The 18150-nt window shown below is 34.5% G+C and overlaps 2 protein-coding genes across 5 annotated transcripts in view; one reads left to right on the top strand and one right to left on the bottom strand.

Annotated features, from left to right (window-relative positions):
* Positions 1 to 18150, bottom strand: part of LOC139808264 (uncharacterized) — an 87346-nt gene that overhangs the window by 23976 nt on the left and 45220 nt on the right. The gene's annotated exons all lie outside the window — the stretch shown is intronic.
* Positions 7874 to 18150, top strand: part of LOC139808278 (uncharacterized) — a 40680-nt gene continuing 30403 nt past the window's right edge. The window contains exons 1-2 of one of the 3 annotated variants that reach the window (XM_071770100.1): positions 7874 to 8031; positions 8453 to 8861. The gene's annotated coding sequence lies outside the window, so the exon portion shown is untranslated. Of the gene's footprint in view, positions 8862 to 18150 lie in introns of all 3 variants that reach the window. The other 2 variants (XM_071770109.1, XM_071770091.1) reach the window with 2 other exon arrangements.

The raw sequence follows: 18150 nt of genomic DNA, 5'->3' as shown, positions 1-18150 counted from the left end.
TATTAATTAAGTATATCACAAAAAGAAATCTATATATTGAGTTATTTTATGTCTATCTTTTTAACTAATTTCTTTTTGTATTATATATTAATGATAATGTATCTTTATATATTATGTTTTAAATATGTGCAATGTAAAATTTATATTATTACTTTATTACTGAACAGAATGGAGAAAATTTTGTAATGTTAAACTGAGAATGATCTTGCATTAAAAATCTGCCATGTATGTTCCATTAGTATTAAAATAATTTCATTCACATATGTTACACTCATTATGGTTAATAAAGTCGGAACCAACGAAAAATTTTAGTAACCTGTATTATATCCAGGAAAAATGATAAGTTTTATAATTCTTGATAAAATGTAAAAACAGCATATTCATCGTCCTTAGTCATATAATGATGTAGTTGTAAAATACGTAGGTTTTCTTATCTTAATTCAACAAAGAAATCTGAGAGGAAGGAAGAATAAGAAATCAGAATTAACTGACTCTCGAAGACAATGACTTGCGTTTTGTTTAACTTCAAGGAAATAACATGACTAACGGAAGTCCAAATTGCTTTTCTCTCGTCCGAGATATACGCTAAATTTATTTCATAATTTTCTTGAAAAGAAAGAAAAGATTAAACCATACAATAAAAATCGGTAAAGTTAAAAATAAATATTATAGAAAAATTTAGCATAATTGTAATCATGCACTAATCAGAATGCAACTTAATATTGTCTTTCTTTAAAATTGTATTAAATCTTCGTCATTAAAAAATATTTTTTAACTTTGTAAAATAAAAATATAATTAGCAGACCTAACATAATTAGCATTTGATCTAAATTATAAATACTGTGTGTTCAAAAATATATTAAAAACTAAAAATATACAAGTTGCGTATATTCGCGAAACATATTTCTCTTCCGTTTGATCGTAGAAGAATGATCTGATGATTTTATGTACCCAGAAGAATGACATCATGAAAAAAACCCTTATAAAAGTAAACGTGATCAATCTGCTTATTTCCATAATGCAGCAGCCGGGTCTTGTAAATTACTATCGCGATAATTTCTATGGAAGTTCAACACAGCTACGTCGACAAAACAAGAATTCAAAACGCAATTCATAAATTTTATATTTTTATATCATCTAAAAAAATCTCACTGCATTCTTTAAGAGTTTTTAAGTAAATTAATTAGCAAAATGTAAAGAATATATTAAAATATGTACCTACTTTTGAATTAAGTAATTTTATAATATCAATTACTGATTAATTATTTAGTTGTAATAAATATTTATAGATAAATTATGGTAATATAATTATCAATACTCAATTATAATAAATAATGGCAGCAGAATGAATATTATATATATATATATATATATATATATATATATATATATATATATATGTATATGATACAAAATAATTATGACATTTCATTTTTCATGCATAAATGTATCATTAAATTATTGAATACAATGTAAAATTTATATTATTACTTCATTACTAAACAGAGTTCGTATAAATGTTAAACTGTAATAAGAATAAATTTTTTCATTAACATTTCTCGATTTCTCAGTATATAACGACACTTTTGATTTTCAGTCATCAAGAATGCGTAATTAAGAAGCACAGTTTAATTAAGTGAGGTCCATTATTAGGTTTATTCCATTTAAAGTTCCCGTTTTCTGGAGCTAAGTTCATCGTGCCTTTGGGGTCAGAAATCTTCGTGGTACATATCCACTTTAGTCGGCACGCAGACGCGCGTGGTTGAAAAAAAGCACGGGGTTTAATTAAATTCCGTGGATTGCTTTCGTGCCGTGGCGTTTCGGGTCGATGCATTTTGTGACTGCAACGAGAATCCTCGCAAGTACAAGCCCCTGCTTCAGAACCATGCGCTACGTTGTTAATAGCAAAGATAATTCGATTCTATATATGCACTTGCAAATTTGCCGAAAATGTGATGACTTTATACTTAAAATAAATACATAATTCCAGACATCGACGAAAAATATCTACAGTTTTCGCAGAAATACAATTTCTATTTTAAATTGGTTTCACTTTTTAATTATCTTTTTATTATCAAGTCTTTATCTGTATATATTTCTTAATTAATTTTTTAAAATTTTCCTTATACACCGATCAATAACACAAATTTCCAACAAGGCATAATATAAATCTAATATAACATAACATAATAGCATATAGATAACATAATATCTAATGATTCGTCGGTATGTTTTCGAAATGCCTTTGTCGAGATACATATATAACTTCAACCTACGGTAACACAGTAAAACACATCAGTAATCGACACATATATGTATATGTATAGTCCGACATACTTTGGAGTGCAATCACGATTACAGAATTACCGACGAACATAATGTTTTGTTAGGATTTCGTCAAGATAAGCATTTCATGCGCACGATCATTTTATATATACTGTATATACATATAATATACATAGTGCGTGATGCATGTCAATCGAGTTCGTCTCTATCATTCCGAGCTCTTTTGCCGCCCATATTTGTATAACGTACCCTTGAACCTAATCTCCGCGATTGCAAACTGAGGTCGGGATTACACGATGTAAATTCATAAATAAATGGCTCGAGTTTAGCTGGTTCATTCGAAACGCAAATGTGTATCAAGATCAAAGTCAAGTACGGAATGTCTCATAAGCATCACCATTCATCTGTGAGACTGTTTAAGATAGTGTAAATCTTTTCTCGATTAAGATATAAAGACATAAATAATTTTGAAGAAAAAAGATATTTTTTTATTAATAAAATAATATATTTCATGTGTAAATAAATTTTAATCTAAAAACTTTGCACAAAAACGGAAATGTTTAGATTTAATGCAATATATTATTAGATTTAATATAATATTAATTTTAGCATTTGATAAAAGCTTTATAAGGAAAATTGCAAATTGATCAAGAATTTATGGATAAAGCAATCATCGATACTGTGCGGAATACGACGCATATCGCAAAGTGTGAATTTAGTTTTAATCCTTTAATGCCATCACCAATCCTTTATTGATCCATTGTTTCATTCTTGATATCCGCAACATTCATTATTTACGGCAAATGTCATAGATTAATAATATAATTCTGATATTAAATATAGACCAATATATGGATTAAATAAATTTAGGTTTTTGGGGTATTTAATATGTACCAGTACTGTATTTCAGACTCTTATGATGTAATCGATCTTCCACTTTAGAAGCAGTCATTAATATTTTATATATGAAATTCAATATTATTAATTTCACACCTATATATATACATTATCTGTTAATCCGGCTTGGCAAATTTAAAATATGCCATGTAGGAAAACTGAAAGACAAATTGACTGTCCAAATTTGAAAACGGGATTGATTTACGATCGGTGTCACATTAATACGCAAGAAGAGGATCGGTGAAAATCTGGTGTGGTTGCAATTCGCGTTCTCGATTGAAAATAAAAAGGCGGACGTGCACACGTTCGCCGCAGCTCTCTCCCGTATCGACAGGCCAGATGCAGTGACGACCACAACAATACCGAACTCGTTATTTTCCTTCGCTATGGTGAAGATTAATTTGACCGCGGTCGATCCGCGCACCCGCGATTCGCGGAATTAATTCGAAGTTCGACAAGATAACGAGATTATTTAGAATGAGCGGAACAAGAAGATTGCGTCGGCCGTTTTTCCCCATGAGTGATGAATTCACAGGAGAGATCGTGAATCACGTGTGGTACAGACTATGAACTTCGATCGCGTCAATTCTTGATAAATAGAATTTTAAATTAAAACAAATTATTACCGTAAATAATTAAAAGAGAATGTATCTTTTTATCTGTTAATAAAGCGCCCAATAAAACATATATATAGATAAGATTGATTTTGACTTATGACTGTTATGGAGTCAGTTTGGATTAATCGATCAAAAGTATTTGTAATATGCAGAGTATTCGACAATGTATTATACAATTATTGTATAATGTCACAAGAATAATTCCTAATAAATATGCAATATGTAATAACGCGAATTTTCTTGGCTATCAAGTAATAAACAATCTATTTGTGTTAGCGTCGTGCTGTTCGTTAACGTCGCTAGATAACCTGTTAATTATTCCGTTAACAAACGGTTTAATTAATTAATTTACCGTGTGGTTCTCGCGCAAACCGACGTTCGCGCATACTCGTTTTCATCAACGGACTTGGCGCGATCGTTAACGCACGCACACAAACATGTACGAACAGATGCATTCTCACGTGCAAATTTAACGTGTCGACGTGCTCGCGTTACGTTAATGTTCCGTCTCTGCATCTGGGACGACGTTGGCGTTCGCCCGGCCGGCGTGCGCGCAGGCGAATTCAGTCGGCTGCAGTATCTGGACACATTATCGCGTCGTTGTTCGCCATGAAACGCCTCGGGCCGCATACGCGCACCTACCGAAACATTATCTTTTCGTGCTCCGAAACTGTCTCGCCATCACAGAACAGAGAATCGTAGCGAACCTCGGCCCGGGGAAGACGGAAGAGCGATAACGAATACGACGAGCTTCCTCGTTCGCGGAAGAGGAGAATGTCAGAAAAGCGTAGCGAAAAAATGTTGCGCAACGATATAATTACTGACAGAACGTGCAAAAGTAGAAGCTGCAACAGCGCGCGCGACTGCAGAGGGAATACAAAATTTGCATTTTAAATATAAGTGCAAGATATAACATTCATACGCGCGTTTGAAACTGAAACAAAAAACTGAAATAAAAAAAAATGTCACGTATATAGAATGATGCCATTTGGTCGTCCGCTACAAAAGTCGCAAGGTTCAACCGCAGAGATGAGGATCGCGGATCCTGCATCCTTCCAGCTCGGAAGAGAACTTTTCGCTATCTGCGATTTCTTTTTTGCGCAATTAATTCTTTTCCTAAGAGCGCGATTAGCAAGCATTGACGATTACTGTAAGCTAACATCCGACGACATCTTTTCCGACCAGCGGAGTGTATCAGCTAGTGTAAAGGAAATTACAGTCGTCAAGGGAACGAACAGGGAACTCAACAAAGCGCGCAGGTTGTATCGCCCTTTTCCAATTTCGTTCGCATTTAGCTCGAATAGATACTGTTGCTATTGCATTAATTATCTCGCAGCAATCCGGATGCCGACGAACACCGAGGCACGAGCGAGACCTGTTGAGAACAGCGAAGGGAAAGGCAACACTCCGCATAAACCATGATTATGAGGGAGATCTCGCAAGCAGAATCGTCTAAAATTTAAGATCGGCAAATGCGTTGCTCCATTCGATCGCATCCGTGAATTTAAAGTTCACCCCTCTCTTTCGGAGTCGTCGACACCACGCACACACAGTACAGTCATTATATATATTCTAGCTAGTTCATCAAAATACACGAGATATTTTTATCTGTGTATTATCGAAATATGAGTTCGTACTACTCGTGTGAATTGTATGTGCCGAACTACTTGAAATTTCGTTTTTACCATTCAGTTGTTGCGAGATTCTGCAGTTACTGATTTGCCATTAACATCGCCGTTAACATTCGTTTATTGCATTGTTATCACGCCGCGTGATTGTCCTCGGTCATACGAAAGCAAATCATTCAAGTGAATACTCGATTATTAATCTCGTTATTTCAATATATTTTATTTAAATGTTAGGATTGACTCAATTCTCTTGTACCTTTGACTTCTTCCTTGCCCTCAAATTACATCTTACTCGTAACGAACTGTTCTCTCAACCAATTTCGTGGATTGAGTTATCGGATTTTTTAGTTAGCCGGCAACTTCGGTTCTATCTGTGATTTAGTGTATTCCTTTAATAGAGTGGCATGGTGTTTCGATGTCTATAGTATCCAAGTATCGTTTCGTTTAATTATATTATTGATATATTATCCTTACGGTATAATACAAGAGGAAGCAGCAACGAATCTCTTCTGTCCAAAGCAGAAATAAGCATTTTCAAGCGTACAAACGAACATTTAATTATATGTCTAATTCTGACAACGAGCAATAAAAATTAGATTATTATATCAAAAAGTTAACTAGGTATATGAACTATATCCTCGCTGCGCACGTTTAGAGTAAAATATGTAATCGTCCGCTTTTGGGTTATATTTGCTCGAGAAGAACCCGTTTAAAGTAAATGTTGAATAGCAGCTGAATGAGAGATGATGGACCGTATTTGTGTGGAGCGAATTAACTGATTATGATTGTAGTCCAACGAAATTAAATTCATTAACTACACACAGTGGAGCGTGACAAAGCAGCAAAATTAATAACTGTTCATATTAAATTAAACAGCAAAAAAATTAAAGCATGTACGAAGTGTCATAAAGTTAATTAAAATTAAATCACAAAATTTGTAATTACATCCCGTATATTCTCGATTGAATCTTTCTAAAAGCAAGCTAATATTTTCGTTTCATTTCACACAAATAAATAAATTAATAATAAATAAATAAATAAATTGTTAAAATCATGAAAATAAATTATATCAAAATACACCAAAAAGCTTGTTAAAATAAACAAACTCTTTTATTTCAATAAAAATGTTATCGCAAAATTAGGTCACTAAGCGCATTATTACTCTATATGTTAACGAGATTGTAAGAAGAAGTTAAAACAAACCATCTTGTTTGAAACTTTTGTCAACATTTTTTTCCACGGTTGAGATAAGAAGCTCCCAAGTTCATGAGAAAAATCTCTTGCTAGCCTTTGACGTGCAAAGATAATCCAAACAATGTACATTAACTTTGTTTTAAGAAAATTTACTACTTCTAGGTATTTTCCGCTTATAAACATGTGAATGCGGAAATTTTTGTTATCTACATATTTTATACATATGAAATTAATTACGACAAATACATAATTTATACTTAATTTTAAGCCTTGAAATTAATTAATATTGCGGCAATTGACTGTAAAAATATATAGTACATACGTGTAATAAGGGATGTCGATTCAAGAAAAGAAAGACGATAAAAAAATGTTACAGCAAAATTTTCTGTCGCAGATATATTTCATAATATTAAATTTTAGATTCACACACTGTTCATTTATAAACGTATAAATAAAAAAGTTTAAATAACCATTATGCATTTTTTTCTCCTTCATCAATGTTCTGCATTACATATATGTATATGACACATTCTTTATTGTCGATTCCCGCGATGTTGATTAACTCTAATCTCAGCGTACCATATCTTTCTATTCGTGTCACACATGATATGATCATCTAGAGAGAACGAATTCAGTTAACTTCAATTAGGGTTAACCAGTGTCAGAGGCATCGATTCCTAAAATGAATGTCTACAGTTCTCTTGTCACTATGTCCGTAGTGCGTCAATCATTTCATAGATTGGATGAACTCATCCGTTAAGCCTAAATTATATGAAAACAAAATTCCTTTGTTTGATTTGCTTTTCAACAACATAATCATTTATCGAGTAACATGATAAATGCGATTTTTCTTAAATATTTGGACTAAACTAATCCTCATTCAACGTATGTATTATCAAAGATAAATTGATGAAACAATAGATAATTTTAAGCAAATGCCAAAGAGACTTATTTTACGAATTTTGCTATGAATTTATCCATAATTTATTCACATTTATTCTGTAAATAAGAAGTGATTGTTCACGATTTATTGCGGTTCTAACGAAAAAATAATTTTTTCTTGTTCTTTTCAGTTAAATTACAAAAAAATTTACGTAAACTAAAGTAAGTTGCAAAATGTTGTGCCGGATTCCGGCTTTAGGCTTTAGACTTAACACAAGCGACGTGACGGTGGGTGGTAACGGTTCGCAATTGCGTGGAGGGAGAAACGGCCACTTGGCAGGGGAATAATAACGACGGCCAGACTGACACACACGCGGCGTGCAAAGAGCCATCGTAGACGAGAGACGGCGAGGCTTTATAAATCGCGAGGATGCACGTCGAAGCAGTGACACCTCGGCCGACGACGGTGAAAAACGCGTGGCCGCGAACCAAGAGGGGCGAACGTGCATTTTTCACACTTGAACATCGTGAGTATCGTATCCGTGGTACGCGATTAAAGACGCGGCGCGAAAGTTTCCAACAAATGACATCGGAAAGTTTTCAGCTGATGATCAACGATCGTTCGCCTTAACTCGTATTTTTCTCGCGAAAAAGATGGTAAAAGATTCCTCCCTTCCTCGACGGTGGGGTTGAAATCTCGACCAGACGGATAGTTTGATCGCGATTAATTTACCACGCTTCCTAAGTTTTTTCCTCGTTTTATCGACCTTAATTCGGTGTTTCGACGAGTCCAAGTATTCGAAATAACGAATCTCCCAAGGTTTCTCAAACACATCAAGAACGATATCGACACTTCGACGAACAAACATTTCGCCTGCCATATTGCCATACTTTAATGTCGATCGTTCACGTCGGGACCATTCAATCGGTTAACTTCCTCGGAAACAGATCGACCAGAACTCGCCGCCCCGAGGAAGATTGCGAGATTCTTCGACGCGACTGGTCGACGCGCTTCCACCTACAGTAGCATCGATCGTTGCAAATTGGATTGCTGTTAAAGACTGAGCGACGGGGGGACCACCTTGGAGCCGAGCAGACTTGGTGTTCAGTGCCGCCGGTATCAGCGCGAAATTTCCAGAGAGAGAGAGAGTGAATTTCGGAGTTCGGAGCAACGTGTCTTAATTCGCCACGGGAGAAATACACGTTCTAGCACCTGGGATGTGGCGTAAACGAGCGTGACCGAGAGAAAGAAGGGTCCGCGCGGGAACTGCACGTTGCGTGTTCGCGAATGAGACTTGTTAGCAGCGGGCTTGTAGCGAGAGTCAGTTAGCGGGTGATCTTGACCATTGACGAGCAGGTAAGTAATTCTCTGACACAAAGATGATAACGTGTGTTGAAGTATGTCGAATTAAAGTAAAGTGTGCCTACAATTGTTTGATTAGAACAAAAATGTAAAATGTGTTTTCAAAATTATACACAAGTTATATGTTCAAATCTTCTTTAGATTAACAAATGATATAAAAATATAACTTCTGTTTTATCTCTTCTTGTTACATTTTTCTTTAATGCGACGTTGTGAGCTTAACATACAATGATAATAACACGTGCCACCTGAGTTGACTTTACTCTGGAAAGATCTAATAATCTCTATGATTATACAAGTCCCACATGATTGCATATAATTAAACGTGGTCTCATTGATAGTAGCGTAGGAATTTATACGGGGCACTTTAATTACGTTATCGCAAATGGAGATCAATTGAAAATCCTATTAGGGCATTATGCAAATTTAATAACTGTTAATTAACAGATACTATGAAATTTCGTTATGTACCCGCGTACCATAGTCCTGCTGACGTAATTATTGATATTTAATTGCTTTGGGGGTAACCAATTAAAAGATGTTTTTCAAATATTTACACGTTTTCAATTGCACAATACGAGAGACCTCGACATAAGTTAAGAAACTGATACTTATTTTCTTCAGGGTTATCCGACACACACGATAAAGTGTGATAAAAAGTGTACTGCGAAAGGAACTAATATACTTAATCGCCAGTTTTATACAAAATCATTCAGTAGCGTAATTGAATATCACAATAATTGGAAACATGATTTTTTTAAATACAAAATTATGATTCATATAGATAGCAACTTTTGAAAAAATTTAGATATTCTAATCTCATATAATGTGGTTTTTTTTTACTGCAATTTTATTGAAACCATAGAACAAACATAATTGAACAGATTGTACGAACTTTTTTTTAAATTATATATTATGCTTATAATTCACATAAATTTTTTCAATACCCTATATGAGAAACGACGTAATTAACTCGTTGTTTAATAACGATCTATGTTCATAATTATTTGAAAAAGCTGAAATTTAAACCTACAATTCAGAGCGTTGAGAAATCAAATTAAATCAAGCCGCAACATGTTGAATTTAATTATATATAAAAACTACTTTTGAAATTAATACTCGGTAAAAGTTCCAGTATTTTAATATTTTAAATTATAAATGTTTAAAAAAAAATCTATATGGAAGGGTTAATAAATTCCTAGAAGAAAAGTTTCCAGTTGTGTGCCAGGTGTATCATTACCTAATTTAATAGCCGGTAATTACTCGCTATCTTACTCTCGATATAAGCTAACTTCCGCCTCGATTGATCCCGCCGACGTTATATTTGCGGCATGCAATTATCGCGAATTATCAGTGACGGCAAAACAGAAAGTGGTCCACGTGAAGTTATTGCTCCTTATCGTTTCTTCGATTCGCAAAAAAGAATCTGTTTATTGAAATATTATCGATGTGTCGTTATCGCGCGCGCATTTCCGACCGCTGTTCTCCCCTCGTTCTCGCATGAGTGGGATTCTATAATTACGAACGTATAATTACAATAGAGTGGCGTTTTGCCTAAGGCGACAAATACTGTCATGCGTTACGACGTCGCATGCGACTGGAAGCAGCCGCAATTTCGCAAAGAAACGTCATAATTTTGCGAGACCATGTTTCCGTCCACCTTTTATCTCTTGCATAAATTACGTAATAAATTCACATAATAAATCAAAATAAAGAAATATCAAAACAAAAACGTATAATATGCATAAAAATCAAATTTACTTACAGCTTTAATCGCAGGTTTAATTATGACACACACAATATGTAATATATGAAAATTTAAAGTCTAAAATTCTATTTTGATTTCATAGAAGTAAGATCAATGCCCAATATTTAATTGTATTAAATTTATGTTCTATATCAACATATGTAGATATATATTATTAGGCTTTGTACTTTCTTGATATTCAAGAAAAAAATAATATGATAAAGACAAGCAGACAATCTTCATATAAATTGTAGATTGGTGTGCCTTGCTTTCATGAAAATAAAAGCAGGAATTGGAATCGTTTATTTTTCATATGCAAAAAAATATACAGATGAATACGGCAGTGATCTCATAGATGCTTGACACGTTCGTTTTCATGCCAGTGGTCGATGCTATTAAGTCACAGCGACGTTCCTGACTGTCATTGAGAGCATATGTCGTTATGTCAGCAACGTGGAGCCCTGCTGACAAGGTCGCGAGATTTAATCGTGGACTTGTGAAACGATTCCTTCGAAGTTGCGTCAACAGAGCCTCCTCGAAGTATCATCGTAATGTAAATAATATTATAAATCTCGGTTGTCAATTATTTGTGGCGAACGCATCGGTGAAAGGACTTACTGTTGAGTTATGATTTATCCAACCAAGAACGTTCATAGAAAACTCTATTTTGTTGCGAGATAATAAGTGATTAGAGTAATTAGAAGCACGTTTTTTAGGTTACAAAAGCGAATAAAGTTACGAAATTAAGTTTAATTACCATGATAATTAGAGCAAAATTCGTTAAAGAGTTTCTCACGTTACCACAATATCCGTAGTAATTTCGCTCGCGTACATTTTATTATTAAAGATGTAATTTCAAAGTTTCCAAATATGATTACTTGAAGTAATATATTTAATAATACAGCAATAAATAATTGCCGCAGTCATAAATAATAAATATATACTTTTTATGAAAAAAAAAACCTATTTAAAAATTTTTTAATCTTGAAGATTTACGCTAAAAATAGTGCAAACAAGTTTCATTGTTTTTGATTTAACATTTATATTCATTTATTTAATCCTAAATATATAACGTATTATTTATTTCCACATTCATGATTTTTTTTATGTTTTCCCGGAAAAAATGGATTTTTTAACTTTATACACATGCTTATCCTTCTCAAGTACAGAGATATTAAAAATGTTAAAGAGATCAAGTCTTTTTTTCCGTTTTCTCGAAATTACGAAGGAAGATAAGTGCTACTCGACCTCACCGCATCGTTATGTTGCCTTCGAGCGAGTCTCGGAGAAGTAGATTCGAGCGAACGGTACGCACGCGTTGAACTAACGCGCGCGCATGCAGATTAACGGCGCATCGCACGGCTTATCGACAGCCCGGCGTGTTCGTCCGATCGGTCGAAATTTTCTCGACGAGCCGATTGCACGACGCGCTCTGCGAAATCGACAATAAATCCCCAGGCAGAGGACGCGCTATAGAACGAGGTGTCCCCCCTTCTCTATGTCGTATCTATCTATGGGCGCGAGCGTGAGCGAGCGGCTATCAAACTGTCGTGGATTGCGACAAAAATCTCTCGCGCGCCTTGGACCCATCCTCCTCTGCCTCCTCTTCCTCCTCTTCCGGAGATGTACGCTTATCGATCAGGGAGTGCACCGTATAGCCTGGTAACGCGGTTACGTCACGTATATAAATGCTAAATATCTGGGCTGTGTTCGAGAAACATAGCCCTTTCTAACCGGAGACGGTTTCACGTTCACAAATCGCTTAGACGATAATAGAAAGAAAATTATATTTGTATTATTGATCGGATGAAAATATCTCTTTGTTGCTTTAATATGCTAGACACTTGTTAAATAATGTAAGTAGTGTTACATGAGAATTGTGTAAAAAGTACTTTTGCGAATTGTTATTTGAATGGATTTAAATCTTGAAAAAAGTGCGCATGTTTTATAATAGTAAAACACGCATATTTGTTATAGATGCATGAACTCTCTCTATCCTTTTACATCTAGCTGGCGGAATTGTTAGATTCAATGTATGTGTATGTGCGCATCTTTCAGGAAAAAAATTGTCAAAGGGATGTTATGGAATAAAACATTACATCAATATAACACTACAGTGGTATATATAGCTCGTGCTGCATAAAAAAACCAAGTCATTACTCGAAAGAAAGCAAAATTTAACTAATACAAAAAAATGCAATATTTTTTCCTAATATTTTGCGCTTGAAAAAAACCAAATAAATTACATTTTTTAAATTTACTTAACAAAATAAAGTAGAGATTCTTGTGTTATATAAAAAAATAATATAAATATTTATAATATAAATAAATTAATGAAAGAGTTGAGGCTTAAAAATAAAAAAAAACACGTGACAATATATTCGCGTAATAGGATTCACGTGCGCCAAGTGTAATTTGAAGCTAAAGCGCGAACGAAGCAAGACACGAAAACACATGTCCACACATGTGCATACTGCTGAGCAATGATATTCAAAATTTTCAATTTCCTCGATAGCATAAGCAGATCCTATTCACGTTATTTACTGCAACTGTCGATATGTGTGCATGAAAACCTTCAAGAGATATGATATCGCGCGAATAGAAAATCGCAAAACTAATATACGCTTTAACAGCAAAATGTTACACTTTAATGGATAAGAAGGTTTACGTTACTTTGTTATTATCTCGAAGTACCGCATGAGAAATATAAACACTCTTGGCAATTTTCATACATTTTTGCGATGTATAGATATAGATTTCAAGCGGGATTTTAAGCTTATGTCATCTTTTATAGCATAGGATTTGAGCTATCGCGAATTTTCGAAACATTGTATTTTTCATTTTTATACATTGCGCTGTTATAAAAAAAATTAGTGTAGATAATATCTGATATTTTCTCTCTTGTTATATATGTGTATATAACGAGAAACGCGTCATATAACGCGCGATTCGATAGTTAGTTGCACGCGTTGCGCGCGTTAAACAAGTAAACGCAAATTATCGTTTACGAAAATTACGAAATAAATGCGTTTTATGCGTAAACTGCATTTTCTCCCGTATAATTAATCGATGCTGCGTATTTTCATCGACACTATATAAATCGCGCTCTCTCTGAGCAAATTTACTCTCGGGCTTTTAGGCGAATATCAATTTTCGGTAAATATGAAGCAGTGACAATGCTGACCGACGCAAATTGCTTTTTCATTGTTATTTATAATCGAGTTACATCGAATTTTATGTACAATATGTACAAATCTTCAAAATTAAATGCATTTCTTGTAATTCATTAAAATTCACTCAAATTCAGTGAATCGTAATCCAGAGGGGAAATCATTTTGTCGTTACTATTTATGCTATACGTATGTTTTGGACATCACAGTTCGTATGCGAAATATATTTGACCAAATGCATCTGCGGGTCACACAATGGTCGTCAATCTTTCAACGTTACGGGACTGTGTACATACACTACATATGCCTATGTTTTTACTATGCCAATGTTTTTATTATTAACTGCACATTATTTAATAATATTTTATATTACATGTATATGATATATGATATAATATAATTTTATGAGGAAAAACTTGAATCCCGAAAGTGCACAAATTATTACAAAAATTATATAGCAAATAACAAGAGAGTTATACATCAAAAAAATAAAATAAAATGACAAAAAATATTAAAAAATTAAAAATAATCTTAATACTTTTTACTAGAAAACTCAAAATCATATTTGATATAATTATAGCAAGCTATAATCAATTAACTTTGTAAGAGCAATGAATTCATCGTATTATTCATCCACGAATTTCCATAAAATCTGAGGAAATCTCGAAGAAATAACCGAGAGAATGTTCGTCAGGTAACGTAAATCATAGAAATCTCTTTTGTTTTTATTCTCAGGTAATAATATCCACGGTTTTTGGATGTGATCATTGCTAAAGTTTAACGGCTCGTTAGAGCGGTCGAGGGTGCCGGAAATGGTCAGCATCTGCGGAAATCATTATTCTACAAGCATGAAATTTGGCGTGGACTTCTTTAGCCCGACAATTCCCGAAGCGCACTGTCCAAAATCTTTTCCTTAAGCTCTATATATCTTGATATCCTCGAATAAAAACTTGTCATCTACTTGGATAAAAGCTTCTTTTATGAACACAAAGGCGAGATTCATAAAACATTAAAGCCATTTAATTTTTCTCTTTATGATAAAATAACCTGCTCGGAAAAGTGCATATTTTTCATTCCCTGATTGAATTAAATGTATGACATAAATGTGTGTACAAGTTATATATTTTAGAGGTAATTGTTATATATTTTAGGCTTTATTGAGCGAAACTGCGTTTACGTGTAATTGCAATTTTCGTTATCGCCGGTCTTTATTGCCGAGGCGAAAATGATTCTTCGAGGGAAACCGTACTTGCCCCGGAGAAAGCATATTTCACGCCTTATCCGGCGAACACATCATACGGAACGTGTGTGTATCCATGGAGTACAAGAGACCCTCCTTACAATACTCGCGCATACAGTGATAAGAGCGCGCGAGTTGCTCGGCCGCGAGCCGTGATAAGGGAGGTGCCGAAGCCCGTAATGACTCGCCGCCCATAATCTAATCTGTCTCGCCTTGTTTGTAAAACGCACGTATAGTCTAGTGTGTTCAATGAAATGCCAAGTCTCCGAGAATAGCTCGTCCGTTACGGGAATGCGTATCTTAATGTTACCGGCGTATATCCTTCGCAGAACGAATGTGGAAAACATCCCGCTAACGCGCGAACGACAGCAGTCCATGCTCCACGTATCGATCGTGCCAGTCGCCTTGTTATACGCAGAATTTTTTTAAATAATATACGCGAATCATGCGGGTGACGTTTATAACGAAGATACGCTATTTCCCGAATGCTATAAATACAATACGATATATCGAGAAGTAATTTTGATACAATATTGATTCGTGCGTAAACAAGTTTAAAGCCAATTTTGCCAATTTTTCGCAAATTCTCGTTAACGAATATCCAATTGACGAGTCATCAATATTTAACAGCTCGTTAAAAATATATACGTTTCGTATCGTCAAACAAGCATGCCGACATGTAAAAGAGAAAAAATGCATTTAAAAGCTCTCCAAAATCTATCTCTATCTATTTAAATGACAAAATGTCTTGAAATTTAAGATCACAAATGATTAAATTACATTTAAAAATCTTGACAAAAAACTATATTCTTTTAACGTTATACAATACACTATTGATCACAGCAAAATTATTCGAGATCACGAAGAGAGTTACAGAACGCTTTCGAGTAAACGGGAAAATCATTATACTCTTAAAAAGCTGATCAGATTGGGATATGCATGGCTTTACGTTCAGGACTTGATTATTCGAATTTGCCGAATTTGCATCTATATTCCCGAAAACGTTGGCCACGCATGGTAACCCACCGTGTACAAATTTCGATTTGTGACGGGGTGAATCGTATGACCAGGGTAGGACGCCTCGAAGCGAACGCGATGGTGGTTGGTTAATTATCCACGATTACGCAGCGCCCAGGAAATTTGCCTGGATACAGCGACGAATTTCGGGGTCATTTGCTAAAGCCGCGTTCTGCTCGTAGCAATACGAGCAAAATAATCGTATAGCATAGGGGAGATAATCAGCTTATTATAAAACGACCAGCAAAGAATTTAACGTCTGCATTGTAGGTCTTGTTTTCTTAATAATAAGTAAATATAATAATCAAATTAATGATATCTCAAAATATATGGGAATTTTTAAACAGAGTATATAGATATATGATATATAATAAAATGAAATATATACATATACTATAATATGTGTAAAATATTAAAGTCTTGAGATCAAAATGAATTTAAGATTTCATAAAAATAAGATTTCTGAAAATACAAACAAACTCACGTAATTTCAAACAACTATTATTAACTAAATTATATCACAAAAGAATAATTAATCATAAATAAATAATAATCATAATAATTAAAATTAAACAAAAAGAAATATAATTGATACAAGAATTCAATGTAAATTTCCACGTTATTTTGGATATTTTGTCGACGTTGCATTGAATTTCGGGTGCTTTATTAAACAATTTCCCCTCCATATGGCCAAAGTACAATCGATCGTTGCAATTTGTATGAGGTCAGAAAGTGTAGCGGGGAAGAAAATTAATTAAGAGATTCTGGCTGTAATATCCATTTACCACGTCTCATGGCGGTTCGACACTCGAGCACAACACACGCAGTTGACTTTGATTGATACGCGCGCGTTTCAATCACGCATGCAATTAGTCAAACAAGCTCGCGCGTTTGTTCGCCAGCTCGCTCGCGTATAATACGTGAAGTAATTTTTCATTTGGCTCAATGAATATCATAGCGGCTTCCTGTCGACGGCGACGACGCTGCCTGCCTATCGAGACTGTAATAACTGCTGCAGTAGATAAGCCGGTCGTGTTTGCTGAGCATATCATTGTCATGGGCAGCACGTGAAAACAGATTCGCCTGCGAAAGTGAATGTCATTGAATGATCGTGATCTTGAATGAGCCTCTGAAGCGATTTATTCAAATATGTTTGTACTGCATATGTCAAAGGATCGATCGTTATAATATTCTGTTATAAAACGTTTTATACGTTTATATTAAAAATTATTGCTCAATTTGATGCGGCCTCCGATCATATTTTCGACTATTTTTATATATACAATATTTATCTGTTAAATTTAATATAAATTGTAAATGTTACCCTTTTTTATTTTTGTATGTATATTAGCCCTACTATAAAAGTCATAATTATTGTCATGTTAAAATTATATTTTATTAATATTTTATCAAAATTAAATTTTTAAAATTAATTTTTCATGTTGGTTGTTTTTTCATTTTTATTATACACTACACTACTTCCAGTGGTTTTATTTAAAAATATGACTGTTACAATAAGAGATGTTTTAGCGCGTTTAGGTGCATTACTACATTATTACAATATAATCCAGGACCACTACTATATGTTCGAGCGAAATGTGGCGAATTTAATAAGACGCGCTATTGTTTCCGGGAAGATATCGCCGTCTGGCCGTTAACGCCAGACACTGTTTGGTACGTGCCCAGGAAATGACAGCTTTAGTAGCAGCCGTGCCGCTGCACAATCGTAGAAATCATGTGTATGCTAATTGCACTTCCGCCGCGTTATCGATCCGGCCAACCGAGCCGAGATATCGGCTCCCACACACTTTCGCGCGGATCGATCGCCGTTTAGATATCTAACTGCCAATCCTGATAGGATAACGACGACGAGGCGCTGCCGTTGCACAACGTAAATCGATATTCAATAATATTAGCCTCGTCACTTATCGAAGACGTGTCCCCCGAGAAGGTGATGACGACAAATCGTGGAATATTTCGCAGTCTTGTTTAAGTAAAGAAGGCCTGGTGAGATTCTCTTTCAGGTCGATTTAGTCGCGAAAGGCAGCTCCTTTTCTGCTGCAACATCTTGACAAGTTACATTAGATGGAGATTGGATCGGATCGTGTT

Source organism: Temnothorax longispinosus, chromosome 1, assembly GCF_030848805.1.
Source record: "Temnothorax longispinosus isolate EJ_2023e chromosome 1, Tlon_JGU_v1, whole genome shotgun sequence".
Lineage (NCBI taxonomy): Eukaryota > Metazoa > Arthropoda > Insecta > Hymenoptera > Formicidae > Temnothorax > Temnothorax longispinosus.
Note: the sequence above shows the minus strand (reverse complement) of the source record. Positions and strands in the feature narration are given on the sequence as shown.